The 18,151-nt window shown below is 34.4% G+C and overlaps 1 long non-coding RNA gene across 7 annotated transcripts; it reads left to right on the top strand.

The window, feature by feature from the left end:
- The first annotated feature begins 983 nt into the window (after positions 1 to 983).
- LOC119604241 lies at positions 984 to 16,185 on the top strand. Of its 7 annotated transcripts, none has more exons than XR_005231493.1 (8): positions 984 to 1,088; positions 1,164 to 1,225; positions 2,333 to 2,394; positions 2,561 to 2,621; positions 2,879 to 2,979; positions 3,048 to 3,102; positions 14,345 to 14,430; positions 14,664 to 16,185. It is a non-coding gene; the product is annotated as an uncharacterized LOC119604241 (long non-coding RNA). The 7 variants fall into 7 exon arrangements; XR_005231495.1 differs by having other exon boundaries at positions 14,328 to 14,430; XR_005231494.1 differs by lacking the exon at positions 14,345 to 14,430.
- The last annotated feature ends 1,966 nt before the right edge of the window (positions 16,186 to 18,151 follow it).

The following is an 18,151-nucleotide window of genomic DNA, read 5'->3' as shown; positions in this document are numbered from 1 at the left end:
GTTGTTTCCCTCCCAGAGGTCTGAACCTACAACCGTAGCAACCTAGTCATTTTAGCTGCCCCTAACTATCCCTACCCACTCACAATAATTTCACCCCAATCACTTACCTTGTAAACTTAGCAGCTCTCCATATTTGAGATCTGGACTATCGGGTGTTTACATAACATTCATTTGGAAGAAGGGTAGCGTAGGTTTTCAGTCCGTCCGTTATCTGTCCTCGTTCGGTGTTTTAGTAAGTAAAATATTATAAAAACTTAAAAAAAAAACCTTTTAAATAATTTATAATTTATTATATATTTTTTTTTTATTTATTTATTTTTTTTTTAATCCATTTCTGTTTACGTTTTTTTTTATTTCATTAATTCATACCTAAATATATATATATATTTAAAGTGTAAACTAATATCTGTTTTTTTTTAACCTTTTTTATATAGAAATTACCTAAAAGGAATTAAATAGTCTAGTTCGTCCTGTCGTACGAGGTAAAAGTAAATTTTCCTGGTCGAAAACCTGGTACCTGAAGCACCACCGGATTGTTGGTGCTAATCTGCCAAAGAAAGTCCCCCGTTGAGTGGAGCTGGCGATGGCGTGGCTTAGTGTTGCTTATTTTAATTTGAATTTTATTTAGTTTTAAGTTTTCTTTGATTCAGATTTAAAGTTTACTTTAATGTAGTTTTAAACTTTTAGTTTTAAAAATGCATTCAATTGTTTTTTTTTTTCTTTAATAAAAATTAAATAGTTTAACAATAAAACAAACAGTTTTTTTTTTATCACGTAGTCGATGGCCACGGGCTCCACCTTCTTCATTAGTCAAAAGAAATAAAAAGGACCGACATTTTGGCCATTAGGGACCGTGGGTATTTTTCTATACCCAACAAAAAAATCGCTATGGCAACCCTTACTCAGTCATGAACAAAAGTGCGACTCTGTGTCGCCGTCAAAAATTACTCACGCGCCGACGGACTCTGCATTTACTACCAGCTGTTTGAATGAATTGGAAGGGAAGGAGAGAGAATGCCAAAAATACGCATTTATCAATATTTTTCAATGGCGGTGGTCAACCATAATTCCATTTTGGTGGAATTATGGTAAGTAAAAATTTATTTAATTCATTGAAGGTCAAAATTGTAATGCATTTTTTTTTGTTTGTTTTTTTCTTTCAGGAATGTGGCTACCGTTATCAATTGCGTGTGTGGAGTAATTTTTCATGTTGGACAACAATAAGGTAAGTGAAAATGAATTTTAAGTGTGTAGATTTTAATTAAAGGTGTATTGATTAAGATAAATGTGCTGTTAGGAATTTTGGAAATTACAGTGAGTGTAAAAAGTGTGTGTACAAAAAATTTTATTAATTAAAATGAAAGTGTTTTAAAGTGAATGTAAAGTGTTGTTAGGGATTAAAAAAAATAAAAATTAGAAAATACAGTGAGTGCCAAAAGTACGCGGACGGACAATCAGAATGTAAAAAAAAAATAATAAATTAAAGTGAAAAAAATATTTGCCGGTCGATAAAAAAAATTAAATATAAGAAATTTTTAAGAAATTACAGTGCGGACCAAACATGTTGTGACGAAAATTAAAGTGTTAAAAATTGAAAAAGTATACTATTAACAAAAATAAATTTAAACTATTGCTATTAAGGCTGTATATAAAAATCAAAAGTGGAATTTACAGTGTGAAACAAAAGTGGTATAAAAAATTATAAAGTGGAAATAAAATTAAAGTGAGAATAAAAATAAATTATTGTGCAAATGAAAAATTTACGGTGCCAAACGAAAAAAAATTAAATGGAAATTACAGTGACTAGCAAAAGTGTACGGTGTTAAAAAAAATAAAAGTAAATAAAATAAAGTGATGCTGAAAACTGAAGTGACTAAAAAAAATTAAGCCGGTGGAAAATAAAAAAATTAATACAGTGTGTGACAAAAGTGGTGTGACAAAATCAAAAAATTATTCCATGGTGTTAAGTTAACAATTCCTAGTGTGTTGTGAAATGAAATATAGTGTGGATTTGAAAAATGAAACTAACTTTTGGAAAATACAGTGGCAGATAAAAGTTTCAGTGAAATTTTAGTGACAGTAAAAAACTTAAATTTAAAAAAAAAAATTTAATGAAAAATTTTGAAAATATTTACAAATAAAAAAATTATTTCAGTTTATTTTTTCCAATTCTTTTACAAACATTTTCTTTTTTTCCATTTTTTTATAAAAGTTTCTATGTTTTTTTTCTAAATTTATTTTTTTAGATTTTTATTTAATTCTTTTCATATTTTTTTTGTGATTCCTTTTTTTATAATTTTACTAATTCTATTTTAATTTACTATATTTTCAGATTAAAATTCAAAAGGACCTTAAACTTCCAACAGGCCTTTGCTTCCTTTAAGGAATCGTAAGGTAAAAAAAAATATTATATTAATTACAGTGTTACATCCTATTCCTTGTAATACAAGGACTAAGTCCACCAAAGCTCATAGAGTAAACTCTAGAGACTTTGGCGGGAAATACCCCTTGTAATTACATTCAATAATAAAAACTAAATTACTAATGCTTCCTTTTACAGATTATCCATCCAACCTTTGGGAAAACGGAAATGAAAGACCTGGACCTTAATGATGACTCAGGTAAGTCTTCTGATAAAGATAGGTGAAAATGACAAGGACCAAAACCACCAAAATCCTTTGGCGAGAAGTGCCCCTTGACCTTTTCACCTAACAAAAAAAACAAGCTATTAGTTCAACCCTAGGGTTGTTTGAAAATAAAACTTTCTAAAAGAAAATCCTAACAGAAATTTTATAAAGTAATTCATAAATATAATTCTTTTAGAAAATTTTATTATTACTTTAAATAATACAAAAACTAATGTTTCTTTTCCCTACAGGTTCTTGGAATTCAAGTGCCCTTGAGAAGGACGAACCGAAGGGACTAAAACACAACTGAGATGCCAACATCGGTGAAATCCATGGGAATTGGCAACTATTTGTAATGAAATAACTAAAATTCTAATTACTTATTTGAACCTATACTAAAGTCTTTCGTTTTTATTTCAGATTACAACAACAAGATCATGAGAGGCAAATTGAGATGGTGAAGCAGAAAATCCGAGTGAGTGTAAAGTAAACAAAAAATATTTGTTATATACAGTATTGTTCGAAACCTAAGCAACTTTTTTTGGCATTGTATACAAAGTGCTATATTTTCTATATTAATTGATTTATTCAAAATTATATAATTGATAATAATAACATTATGTGTCTACATTATAATAACAACAACAAAAGTTTATTTCCATTTCGCTGTGAGTTACAAGAAAATAATAACTGAATTAACTCCATAAATAGCTGTTCGAAACTTAAGCAACTTTTTGATCTTCTTATGAAAATCTTTGGTCCTTTTGAGTTCCAAACACCTTTATGGAATAGATTAGTTACTAGTGTAGTTCGTAATGAATCCCAAGCGGATCTTAAGCCATTCGCAAGCGGCTATGTTTTCTAAAACTGCGAGTTTCGACCCAGAGCTTCAGAATGCTATCAGCATCTCTAAGGGACTTGAGTCAGGAGATTTTGATGGACAATCAAATAATTTGGGTCCTATTACCCAATAACAACTCTTAGATCAACTTTGCCAAAGGTTTTGGTTCATTATCATGCTGAAAATCGCAATAAAGTAAGTTGTTCTGTTCGGTGTACTCAATCGTATGATTCATTTTGTTGGAGAAAAACGCCCCAAAAGGAAAAACAATCCAACTTTGTTTGTGTTTCAACATCAGGACTAACCCTTCTCTTCAAAAAACGTGGCCACAGCCTTAAATTTTTGCACTCCATTCATTATTGGGCCTTTACTAAAAGGGTATATTGTAATATTTCCTTCAGCCTTTGGGCCTCGCATACTCTTTTTGAATTTAGGAAAGGAAAATGTGGACCCGTTTGTAAATAAAACTGTTTTTATTAGTCTTGCGTAATCTATTTCAATATTCTACCCAAAATTGTACAACATTTTTGAAAAAATCGAATTTCTTTAAATAAACTCTGTGCCATGTCACTGCGGGATTCATATGCGGTTACATTATCGTACATTAAAGACTTAAAAAAGCATGAAGGTCAAACAATTAAGATTGTGGGCAAGATTTTTAGTGAGTAGAGTAAGTCCTGATGTTGAAATACAAATAAAATTGTATTGTTTTACTTTCTGGGACATTTTTGGCCAACAAAATGAACCATAGGATTAAGTACATTGAACAGAACAACTTACTTTATTGCGATTTTCAGCATGATAATGAACCAAAACCTTTGGCAAAGTTGATCTAAGAGTTGTTATTGGGTAATAGGACCCAAATTATTTGATTGTCCATCAAAATCTCCTGACTCAAGTCCCTTAGAGATGCTGATAGCATTCTGAAGCTCTGGGTCGAAACTCGCAGTTTTAGAAAACATAGCCGCTTGCGAATGGCTTAAGATCCGCTTGGGATTCATTACGAACTACACTAGTAACTAATCTATTCCATAAAGGTGTTTGGAACTCAAAAGGACCAAAGATTTTCATAAGAAGATCAAAAAGTTGCTTAAGTTTCGAACAGCTATTTATGGAGTTAATTCAGTTATTATTTTCTTGTAACTCACAGCGAAATGGAAATAAACTTTTGTTGTTGTTATTATAATGTAGACACATAATGTTATTATTATCAATTATATAATTTTGAATAAATCAATTAAAATAGAAAATATAGCACTTTGTATACAATGCCAAAAAAAGTTGCTTAGGTTTCGAACAATACTGTATGTATACTAGATATATCATTCATTTCCAATGTTAGTGCAGACTTCGGTGGTATAACAAGACAAAGTTTAGAAAATTATGAAACAAGGTCCTAAACTCCTTGTTATTGCCACTGAACTCAAAAGAATTGTGTTTAGCATAGTTACGGACTATATCCCAACCAAAACTGACGTATCTGTACTATCGATCATTTATTTCCCAGCCAGTGACAATCTGCTTACGGAGTGAACAACTACATGTTGATCTTCCAACTTGTATTGTCCCAATTGTTTACTTTGGTATCGGCTCGCTGTAAGATCGGACTCAGAATTGTGTTATTACCCTAGGTGACTAATAACCCTTACGCTTTTGATGGCACGGTACCAGAAGGTTTTGATGGGGTTGCACCTACTAATAGGGTAATGACCGGTTACACATGTAACCAGCTAAGAAACGTTGGCTTTAAGTCGATCCAACAAATAATTACTCATTCCAAAGTAGCTATGGATCTCACTGGACTACGATATAAACGAAAGATATGTACAGAACTCAGTACTGCTTAGGATATATCAACAGCTATGCCAAACAGAAATTCCCTGCCAATAAAGAAAAGACTAAGATTAATATAAAGACTCGACAATACAGACTTAAAGATAGGTACACCATTAGGTACAAATTGGACGACTACTAGACGCTGTCAACCGGTAGATATTCAGGAAGAAATGTTAGGACTAGAATCACCAAAGTTATTGAAGCTATTGCTTCAAATCTTTGGCGTGAAAAACCCCTAACGATTTCCCCTGAATATCCTCGACCTCGTACAAACTGTTTCCGACTGGTCGGACGATTCGGCATTTTAGAAATTTTCGGGCGAATTTGGAAGTTACGTCGGTAGACTTCCTGACCGGGAACAAATTTAACTTGTCGACACCGCGTATTATAAGATTTTTTGTTACGAGTGTAGGCCTTATGCAGATTTTCGCGAATTTTCCGACGTATCAGATCCATTCTAACCGCGTTCGGGATGATATTCATTTCGGGATCATTTAGTACTTTGAGCTTACGCGCCAACTGATAAACGCTGCCATGGCCAATCATATTCATTCCGAATAAGGCAAAATATGGCGTAACTCCGATGGACGACTGCAAGGAAGACCTTAAGGAAAACTCAATTTCGGACAAATGCTTGTCCCATTCTGTATGGTCTTCCTGCAGATACGACCTTACGGCGGCTAAAATGGACTGATTGACGCGCTCGGACGCATTAGCTTGCGGTGAGTGGGTTGCAGTCCGTTTAACCCCAAAACTACTAATCATGTCGGCAAACTCTTTGCTAACAAATTGTTTTCCATTATCAGAAACGATAGTTTCTGGTGTTCCAAATTTATGGAAAACCTCAACAATTAGAAACTTTACAAAATTCTTGGTGCTGGCTTTAGGCAAGGCCTTCAAAAAAACAAACTTAGTTAAATGATCTAAAACGATAAAAATATAAACGTTTCCGTTTTTCGACCGTGGGTACGGACCAAGAAAGTCTATAAAAATGCGTTGGAAAGGTCGTTCTGACTGTACTTCGGAACCCATTGGTGGTCTGAGCGTAGAATTCGCGGGTTTCGATTCTTTATAAATTTGGCAGTTTAACACAAAATTTCTTGTCTGAACATTTTGATTTGGCCAATAGAAATATTCCTTGACGCGACTTATGGTTTTACCCACTCCTCCATGCGAAGCTTGTGGGGAATTATGACACTCATTAATTATATTTTGGGTTAACTCTGAAGGTACCCACAACTTCCACGCGAAATCTTCACTAATGGCTACACCGTCATAATGCCTGGTCCGTTTGTAGACAAAACCGTCGACCACTTTCAAATCGGGTAATTGCTCCGAATTCTTCTCGACCGTCCCAACGGTAAATGAAACAAAGTACTTAGATAATATTCGATGACATCAGTATGACGTTCTAAGCGAGCAATCTAAGTACTTAGAGTGCAATGTATGCGTAATCCAACATATCATGCACTTTAATTATAACATAGATTACGATTTAAGCAGAGAGTTAGCTGCCTTTTTCATGTTGTTTTTTGTTTTTATATCTTTACAAAAAAACAGAACTAAAGTACCATTTTATTTTTCTTTTGTATGTATAGGTACTGCATGAAAAGAATAATATTTTTGTTTCAGTTTAAAGTTGATCTTTTGTAAGTGAAGTTGTGTTTTCTTAAAAAAAGTTATTTTATTGTAAAAATTTAAAATAATTGTGGTGATCTAAATGGCACAAAGGGATTCAAAAATTGGGGTAAATTTACTTCATACTTTCTAGTTTTAATACTGACAATATCCTCTTGTTTGTTTACAGGATCTGTAAAGGAAGATGTCCGAAAGTTTCAAAAGAAAATTAAGATTCATTTCATTTATCTTCGTTAAAATTGTTTAATTATATTTTTATTGACATAACTATAATACATGTTTATTATTTGATGATAATTTTTAAATAAACTTACATAATTTGAAATAAACGCAAAAAATATATATTTTTTCTATAACAAAATCGGAAGACATGGTATTTTAACTTACAAATGCAAATAGGATTGTAATCTACATACATTACATTCTTATTTGCAAGCGTTTATAGGCGTCTTATTAACTTCGCTTAGAACTCCACACATTATGTAAGTGAAATTTTAATTTGTCTTATTGAAACTGTGGCTTACATTCTAAGCGAGAGCACATCGATGAGGCAGCCTAGGACACTTTTATGTTAAATCTAAGTGGAAGAATAATTGAAAGCATCAACACTGATTGCCACGAAATATCACTTAGATAAGCGAGTACATAATGTGTATTTTTACCGCTGGGGTATCAATTAAGCTTAGGTAATCTTCCGACTGAAATGCTTCCGACTTTAAATCTACAAGTTTAGATACGTTTAGTGAGATTTCGTCCATATCATAACGCGATAGGGTATCGGGTACTACATTTTCCTTCCCCTGCCTACCGACCAGTTAGATCTCGATGCGACATAAGCCATTTAAGACTGCTGTGATCCGTGATCACCGTAAATGGCATCAATTCTATATAGGCCCTAAACTTCTTAATCGCCAAGACAACTGCCAAACATTCACGTTCAGTGACTGAATAATTTTTCTTTTCTGGGGTCAGCTTATACGAGAAATAGGCTATTGGGTGCTCTCCCTCAGAATCATCTTTCTGAAAAAGAACCGCTCCAATGCCTAAGTCTGAAGCGTCACACTGGACATAGAAACGCTTGGAGAAGTCTGGGTGGTTAAGAAGTGGGCTCGTAGTCAGAGCTTTCTTGAAGCGATCAAAAGCAACCTTAGCTTCTTCGGTAAACTTGAATTGTTTACCCTTCTTCAGCGTTTCAAAGATTGGGGCCGCAATGGGAGCATAGTCTGGTATAAATTTTCTATACCAGCCTGTTGCTCCCATGAAGCTCCTCACCTGTCTTGCTGTCTTAGGGTATACAAAACGAGTAATCGTTTCCACTTTGGCCGGGTCCGGTTTTAATTTGCCGCCACCAACAATATACCCAAGATATTTTAACTCCTTAAAACAAAACTTGGATTTAGCAACATTGATGGTCAAACCTGCCTCTGCTAGACAAATTGATACCCGCTTCAACAATTCCAGATGTGTCTCGAATTCTGGAGATACTATCAATAGGTCACCTAAGTACACGAAAACTCTTTCACGAAGTGCCGCGTGGATCACTTTATCCATTAACCGACATAACCTTTGAGCTGCATTACACAACCCAAAAGGCATGACCGTAAATTGATAAAGTGGTCGTCCAGGTACCGTAAAAGCAGTTTTTTCCCTACTAGATGACTCTAGTGGTATCTGCCAGAACGCGTCTTTTAGGTCGACACTCGAAATATAGATTGTATCTCCCAATCGACTGAGCAAACCTTCAATGTGCGGCAATGGATATGCATCCTTGACTGTCAGCGCATTGAGTTTACGCGCGTCCAGGCATAACCGATTCTTCTCGCCCCTTCGTACGAGAGTAACCGAGTGACTCCATGGACTTTCGCTAAGCTCAATAACACCTAAGTCCAGCATCCTGTCCAACTCCGCATATATTAACTTTTTCACCGCCGGGGATACAGGGTAATATCTATCTTTCACTGGAATTGCATCACGGGTGTCTATTGCATGCGTTTCTAAATGCGTTTTACCAAGGCCCTTCTTTGTATAGCAGGGGAACATCGCAATTACCAAATCCAATCTTTGCTGCTGTTCATCATCCAACTTGTGAGTTTTAATATCTTGGGTCTCTTCTTCATCTTCGCAAAGATTAATACCATTCGTCGTGAGACTTCCTATATTTGCTAACAAATTAAAAGCCTTCATGAAATCGACTTCCAAGAATAACTCGCGACTCAGAGTAGGGACTAAATAGAAATTGATATCATGTGACATACCACGAAACACAACGTTGACTTTCACACGACCGACTATAGGGTGTTCTGTTCCATCCGCCGTTTTTTTATTGGTATGAAAATCGTGGATTGTTAGACCGGTCTTCTGTATGAAAATCATACAATTACGGCCTAGGCACGTAACCGTTGCACCGCTGTCCAACAATCCCTCGATTTCCTGTCCATTTATAGAAATCCTAGTATAAAAACGCGAATCATCACCCTCTATTAACGACGTGGCCGAAATTTCCCGTCTAAGACTTTTTCTTCGCTTATACCTTTCGCGTGCTTTCTTTATCCTACTCGAAACGTTTCCGAAAATTCTCGATCTTGCCTGATTATATCCTTGCACCCTAATATGTAAAGGTTTTATCTCCCTGAGCCGAGGCTCAGTACTTGCCTCTACTTTTGCTTCAACCCTTTTCAAAATTTTACTTTGCTCTCTCTCTTCACTCGTTGCCGTAAATCTTTGACTAACTGGGCCTAAACTTCCGTTGACCTCGCCTCCCCAGTTCGAGACGGGTTCCGGGACCGGTTTCCCTGACATCTAGGACACTTCGGTGTAACTACATTGTCCATTCCACATTTAAAACAGAAAATTATACGCGTGGGCGAAGGACAATAAAAAAACCGTGACCAACCATCTTGCAGTTCCAGCAGGTGTATTTACTCGTGTTCTGCATTGCGTCCACTTCCAGAATAGGCACCACATCTTTTTCTTCTGGTGTAATCTCAATTTCATTTACCCTTGCGAAACTAGGACGCTGTTGATAACTTTGCCTCTGGTTAGCCAACAAGTTCTCTGCTCTCTTGACCTCGTGACAAAACTCGGTTAAACTGTTTATTCGAATGGGAAACATCAACTGGGCCAAAGCTGGCTTAAGGTTACCCCTCATGATATCAATTAACGATCTCTCATCATACGGGACTTTTTGCTGATGGCGTAGCTTAAGTATGACATTATAAAACTCTTCAAATGACTCATGAGGTAACTGGCGGCGATTGAGTATTTACATTTGTACCTGAAACTCATTCTCAAAACGCTGATATTGGGACAAGATAGCACTTTCCAGGTCCCGCCAAGAGTTAATTTGCGCCAATTTGCGATGGTTCCAATACCAGTCTAAAGCTGGTCCTTCCAGTAAGTTATGGAAATGGCGTAAAATATCCATGTCCGAGCAGTTGTAATCTTTTCTCAGCTCGTTTACTCGAAAAATAAACTCTTGAGCATTCATGGACTTACTGGTTCCATCAAATTTTATACCCCACTTAGACAAATTCATTCGCTGATGATTTTCCATACCAATTGACACTGGCCAAGCATAATTAGGAGCTGGTCCAAAGCTACTTTGCTGTTGTAGTGGTGGTTGATGATAGCTATACCCTTGTTGTTGTTGTTGGTTGTAACCTTGCTGTTGATGGTTGTAGGCTTGTTGTTGTTGAGTGTAGGCTTGTTGTTGACCAACCCTCTGGGTATTGATCGGGGTCTGATTCATTGGCTGTTGTTCAAAATATCTGGTCTGGTTAAGATGGCCACTAGACTCCTAGTCACTGGAGGTAATGGGTTTGTTTGTGTCACTGTGCCGGTTAAGAATTCCGGACCTCCTCCCTGCGCCTCCTGCAATGGCACCGTCGGATCTAAACTTGCTGGGACATCGTGTTGTTGCTGGTGGTTTATACCCAATGCCCGCTTAATTTCAATTAAAGCATTGTTGATTTTATTATCTACTTGCCTCATAAATTGCGCCTGGGAAAGACCGATAGAAGCGTTGACCACTTCCTGTATGTTGGCACTTTGATTCCGCTGGTTGGCCAGACTCTCTCGGACTTCGCGGCGAACGTTTTGAGCAGTAAGGCTACTGTATTCTGGCGACCTAATCGTGGAATTCGAGTCGTCTGAACTAATAGAGACCTCGTGAGGCAATACTGGTGCTGTTGACGTGGCTGTTGTGGTAGGCCCACCTGCAGTGAGAGCGTCTGTAGTACGAGTTACACCTGCTTCAGTAGTTGCCATGTTACTGCTGGTTGGTAAATTACTTGAAATTCTACTACCGGAACGAATTACAACCATAATCCACCAAAAACTCAACGAAAATTCAAATTATTAGAAAAAAACGTGACAAATTATTACCTTTCTTTGAACTACCGCCGAAGATAACAACAAAAAATATTTATAACGAAAATTCAAAAAAAAAAAAAAAAAAAAAATAATAAGCCAAATAATAACCAAAGCGATTAATAAAAACAAAAGATTTCCAGTACTAACGGAATTCACACTAATACCGAACTATCTTCAAATATTAACTATTTCACAATGTATTATAAACATCTATACATAAGTGATTGGGGTTCAATCATAGCGTGAGTGAGTAGGTTTACAAAACAATTGTCGATTATTCTTGATCTATGTAAAGTTAAGTATAATTTAGTTGTAAACTTTGGTGTTTCCTAACGGCCTTTACAGATTGAAATTTACTATATATACAAACTTAAGTACTGCGACTGAAAACTGAAATATTATTTTCTTCCCTTTTTCCAGGACTAGTCCTAAGTCTGTAAGCAAAACTATTTAAACAAAATTTTACTTTTCTTCTCCCTTGAGCAGTTAAATCAGCCACTTAACATAAAACTAATTAAGACTCTGGGATTAGAAATTTTATATGTACTTGGATTTAAGAATGTATCGCTATTATATCTAATCCCCCTGAGAATTTAATAGATATAAGACTTATACATCGTAAATACAAGTAGAAAATAATAAATGAAATTTACCTTGGCTATGGAATTTAATGAAACTTTTTGTTTATATATTAGGCGATTAACCATACTTCTAATGTACTAAATGCTTAAGACTCTAACAATAAAGCTAACAAAAAGATATGTTTTTGCCAAGAAGATGTCGCAACGCGTTACGGACTCTTATTTGACGTGAACAGGACTTACACTACTTGGGCAAAAACATAACACTAACAAGTATGGACGTACTCACTTTGGGCCCCACGTTGGGCGCCATTCTGTACTGACCAGGATTATGAAAATTGATAGCAAAACAAATGCCGAAACATCTGTTGCGGGTCGGTGTTGCCAAATGTCGGCGGCGCTGGTATTATGGCTTACGTCGGGCTGAGGCTCGCCGGATGGGGTGGTTCTTGCCGACACTGCAACTTTTCCTGGGTACAAAAACTCTATACAATACCAGCTTTACTTTTAAGTTTAAAAAAGAAAAGTATTTAAATTGAAAAGGGACCCGAAGTGAGCAAACATTCATAAGACGAATACACAAAACATTTATCTAAATTATTCCTTTCCAGGCCAAGAATAATCATTATTGGCGGATGGAGTTGCCAATATGTTGTTTCCCTACCAGAGGTCTGAACCTACAACCGTAGCAACCTAGTCATTTTAGCTGCCCCTAACTATCCCTACCCACTCACAATAATTTCACCCCAATCACTTAACTTGTAAACTTAGCAGCTCTCCATATTTGAGATCTGGACTATCGGGAGTTTACATAACATTCATTTGGAAGAAGGGTAGCGTAGGTTTTCAGTCCGTCCGTTATCTGTCCTCGTTCGGTGTTTCAGTAAGTAAAATATTATAAAAACTTAAAAAAAAACCCTTTTAAATAATTTATACTTTACTATATATTTTTATACCCTACACCACTTTAGTGGGGAGGGTATATTGGGTTTGTGCTGATGTTTGTAACGCACAATAATATTGGTCCTATACCCACCTTAATGTATACCAATCGGCTCAGAATCATTTTCTGAGTCGATTTAAACCTTGTAATCAAACTACAGGTCGCAATTTTGAAGATAATTCAATGAAATTTGGTACATGATCTTCTATTGTCCCAGGGACGAAGCCTATTGAAAATGGTTAAGATCGGTTCATTATTTCACCTAGCCCCCATACAACTAAACCCCCCAATAGGGCTTGTAATCCTTGTAATCAAACTACAGGTCGCAATCTTAGAGATAATTCAATGAAATTAGGCACATGATCTTTTATGGTACCGTAGACGAAGCCTATTGAAAATGGTTACCATCGGTCCATTATTTCACCTAGCCCCCATACAACTGAACCCCCGAATAGGGCTTTTAAAACTTGTAATCAAACTACAGGTCGCAATTTTGGAGATAATTCAATGAAATTTGGTACATGATCTTTTATGGTACCGTAGACGAAGCCTATTGAAAATGGTTACCATCGGTCCATTATTTCACCTAGCCCCCATACAACTGAAACCCCGAATAGGGCTTTTAAAACTTGTAATCAAACTACAGGTCGCAATTTTGGAGATAATTCAATGAAATTTGACACATGATCTTTTATGGTACCGTAGATGAAGCCTGTTGAAAATGGTTTACATCGGTCCATTATTTCACCTAGCCCCCATACAACCGAACCCGCCGAATAGGGCTTTTAAGTTCATAATTATGTTTGAAAATGGTTAAGATCGGTTCATTATTTCACCTAGCCCCCATACAACTGAACCCCCCAATAGGGCTTGTAATCCTTGTAATCAAACTACAGGTCGCAATCTTAGAGATAATTCAATGAAATTAGGCACATGATCTTTTATGGTACCGTAGACGAAGCCTATTGAAAATGGTTGCCATCGGTCCATTATTTCACCTAGCCCCCATACAACTGAACCCCCGAATAGGGCTTTTAAAACTTGTAATCAAACTACAGGTCGCAGTTTTGGAGATAATTCAATGAAATTTGGTACATGATCTTTTATGGTACCGTAGACGAAGCCTATTGAAAATGGTTACCATCGGTCCATTATTTCACCTAGCCCCCATACAACTGAACCCCCGAATAGGGCTTTTAAAACTTGTAATCAAACTACAGGTCGCAATTTTGGAGATAATTCAATGAAATTTGGCACATGATCTTTTATGGTACCGTAGATGAAGCCTGTTGAAAATGGTTTACATCGGTCCATTATGGCGTGGCTTGGTGTTGCTTATTTTAATTTGAATTTTATTTAGTTTTAAGTTTTCTTTGATTCAGATTTAAAGTTTACTTTAATGTAGTTTTAAACTTTTAGTTTTAAAAATGCATTCAATTGTGTTTTTTTTCTTTAATAAAAATTAAATAGTTTAACAATAAAACAAACAGTTTTTTTTATCACGTAGTCGATGGCCAAGGGCTCCACCTTCTTCATTAGCCAAAAGAAATAAAAAGGACCGACATTTTGGCCATTAGGGACCGAGAAACATCGGTAAGCAAAATGGTTCCCTTTAATTTAATTTCATTTCAGCTATTAGTCTCTATAGTTTTTCTTTTTCTAGCTTAGTTTTGTTTGTTTATGCTATTCCAGATGTCAAATTGTTTATCACCGCGTTGTCAACTTTCCATTTACTCTTCTTCTTTTATTTTCTTTAAATTTTGCCCTACTACAGGGTGCACACGACACATTCTATTTTGTCTATAAATTATTTTTTTTGGTTACAGATTGTTCCTACCACTGCTTAAAGCAGAAGTTCAAATACTTAATTACACGGACTCGCATGTTGCGATGATAGGTGACGGATACGGAAAAATTCAGGAATGAACATTTAAATTTATACATCAAATAGATCTAAATTCTTATGACGATTTTTTGCAAAAAACAAAAAAATATATTGAAACTTACATACCTGAGACGAATCCTCTACAACCAACGCTAAAATACGAATTATTTCAAACTATAGATTTATTAGAGACACTTAAGAACTACGCACCAAAAAGAAAATCTAGATCAATTAATACATTAGGAAAAATTTGGAAAATTATTGCCGGATCCCCCGACCATGATGACGCAGAATATATTTACAAAACACTAGATGAGCTAACAGATAATAATAATAAACAAGTAATAATTAACACTGACTTCAGTAATCAATTAAATAATATCACCAAACTTATTAACACATTTTCTAATTCCATAAGAAAAGATAATTTTATTTTAAATGAAAATATTGAAATATTATCAAATAAAATTAGATTAGCTAAAGAAGGAATCATAAACGTTAAACATGCCATACAATGGGCAAAATATAATATAATAAACTCGTATTTGTTAAACAAAAAAGAAATGAATTTTGTAATTAACCAATTAAAAAAAGAAAACATGCCTTTTAACAATATTGAAGAAGCTTTAGAATTATCGAACATAAATGTTCTAAGTAATAACACAAATATTTTATACATATATCATTAAAATCCCTATTACAAGTGAAATATTATATAAAAAACTTATTGTAAAACCAATTATAAAGAATAATACTATAATAAATTTGAATTTTACAGAAATATTTTTGAATGAAAATGAAACTTATGCAATAAAAGAAAATTGTAAAATTTATAACAAAATTGAAATTTGTAAAAAAATACATTTATTAGATCTAAGTAAAGATAATTGTATAACAAATATTATATTTAATAAGCAATCCTCATGCACAAGAAGCAATGTTCACCATATTCCTCGTGTTGAAGAAATCGCAGACGGGATAATACTACTGAATGATGTTAATACAACTATTTTAACAGAAACAATAACCTATAAATTATATGGAACATTTATTATTAAATTTGACAATACAACTATAAAAATAGATGACAAAATATATCAGAACTTAGAAAAGAACCTGAGCATATTGTCATTAGAATCACTCCAAGAGCTACATTTAAACAACATAAAAGCGATACATAATATTAAAAGAGAAGCATGGGTTAGAAATATTGTGATATCCCTTACCCTCTTAGGCACCGTCAGCCTTACAATTTGGACACTGAAGAGATCACAGAAGAAACCTATAACAACATTCATTTTGCAACCCACCAAAAATTTACACGTTGAAAACAAGTAAGAAAGTATAGTCGGGCGAGGCCGACCATATGATACCCTACACCAGTTATGAATATTAAATGTGATTTATTTTTCATAGTAAAGCATTTATTTTCAATATTCCCTTGTTCCGATACATTTTAGCAATTTATGGATGAAAAACTAATTTTCTGAAAGAGGCTTTATATGGAGGCTAGGGGCAAATATGCACCAAGCCCGATAAAATTTTGTGAATATATTTATATTTACATAATATTTTATTATTGCGCTGAATTTCATCGCAATAAATTTGGGACATTCAAGTAATTTTCTGAAGGGGACTTTGTATGGGAGCTAGGGTCAAATGGGGCCCGATCCTTATGAAATTTGGCAGGGTCATCAAGACTTCTATAAAACTTAGTTGTGCCGTATTTTATCGATATATCTGTATATTTAACATAATTATGAGCTCAGAAGCCCTTTTCGGAGGGTTCTGTTCTATGGGGGCTAGGTGAAATAATAGACCGATTTTAACCATTTTCAATAGGCTTCGTCCTTGGGTCAAATAAAACGTGCATGCCAAATTTCATCCAATTATCTTGAAAATTGCGACCTATACCTTGCGCACAAGGTTTACATGGACAGCCAGCCAGCCAGACGGACGGACGGACGGACATAGCTTAATCGACTCAGAAAACGATTCTAAGCCGATTGGTATACTTTAAGGTGGGTCTAGGACGAATATTTTTGTATGTTACAACATCAGCACAAATCCAATATACACTCCCCACTAAAGTGGTGTAGGGTATAAAAATCAAGTTGAAACACCTGTTACGAGAATAAATGAAATACCTTACTTTTGAGTCAATCGAGGACGATCGAATTTAAGGGCGGAGGAGTTAAGAACAAAAAAAATTACAATGAAATTTAAATACTTCAGGTCATTGCACGTTAATGCAAACTAACAACAAAGGTAATAAACTTATGTTGCAATACTTTTAAACATAATTGCTGACTTTGCGTCTGGAGAAATTTATTGAACATTGCATTATTTATTATTTTTAAGTCAAAATATAATTTAGTTCAGTTCAATTTGTAACTCGCAACTTATAACATTAATAAAAATAAAATCGCTTCAGACTTACTGAAGTTATTTTTAAAAACTAAAAAATTAAAAATTTAGTTTAATTTATATAAGTTTGTCATTCCATGTGTAACACCAAGAAATATTCATCTGAGACTAAACAAAGTATATATATTCCGGGTCCTTATCAAATTCTGAGTCGATTTAGCTATGTCCGTCTGTCTGCCTAAAACACTAAAACTAAGCAAAAGAAATCAAACAAATTCACCAAAAATATTCATTGTTATCCTAAGCAATTCTTATTTTTTAGAAAAAAGTGCTAGATGCTTTTTAGCACTTTTTCGTCTGTTTCTAGAAATTTTTAGCATTAAAAGTGCATTTTTGGCATTTTTTCTTCTATTTTGCACTTTTTTATAATTAAAGAACTTTAAAGTTTAATTTATCTAGAGAACTGCAAAAATTTAGTTTTGAGATGTGAAATTTTAAGAAATTCTCAAGAAAACTTTTTGTATATGTTTATTGTAATTTATAATTTACACAAGAAATTAAACTAAGAAGTGAATTATTTTAAATATTATTATGCAATAATCGTAACAAATATTTGAAAAAAATTACTAAAAAAGCGTTGTTTTGTTAACAATGTAGTGATTACATGCTAAAACGGCTAATATCTTCCAAAAACATTTTTTTGAAAAAAAAAAATCATTAAAATTTAAAATATACAATAAAATAAAAATGTATGAACATGTAAAAACAGGTAAAAGTTTAGGAATGCCGAATATTACATACGCACCAACACAACACTTTATATCGTGTATCGGTTTTATTTTCGGAATACGATCTTAATGGTTTGGATGAGAATAAATTTATTTTCTTAAAGAGGATTTATATAGAGGAAAAATTACAAACTTGCGTATTTGAATATAACCCTCATAATTCATTTGTCATATTAACATTTATATTGTTTCCTAAAAGCTCTTGGAAGTATGAGTAATAAACCTGACATCTATTCACCGAGATTTATGATTATTTCAACTGAATTTTCAATAT

The sequence above is a fragment of the Lucilia sericata genome, unplaced genomic scaffold, assembly GCF_015586225.1.
Source record: "Lucilia sericata isolate MDLA Ls3-8-SP2 unplaced genomic scaffold, ASM1558622v1 Contig000374F_arrow, whole genome shotgun sequence".
In the NCBI taxonomy this organism is placed as follows: domain Eukaryota; kingdom Metazoa; phylum Arthropoda; class Insecta; order Diptera; family Calliphoridae; genus Lucilia; species Lucilia sericata.
The sequence above is the reverse complement of the archived record's forward strand: the minus strand, read 5'-3'. Positions and strand labels throughout refer to the sequence as shown.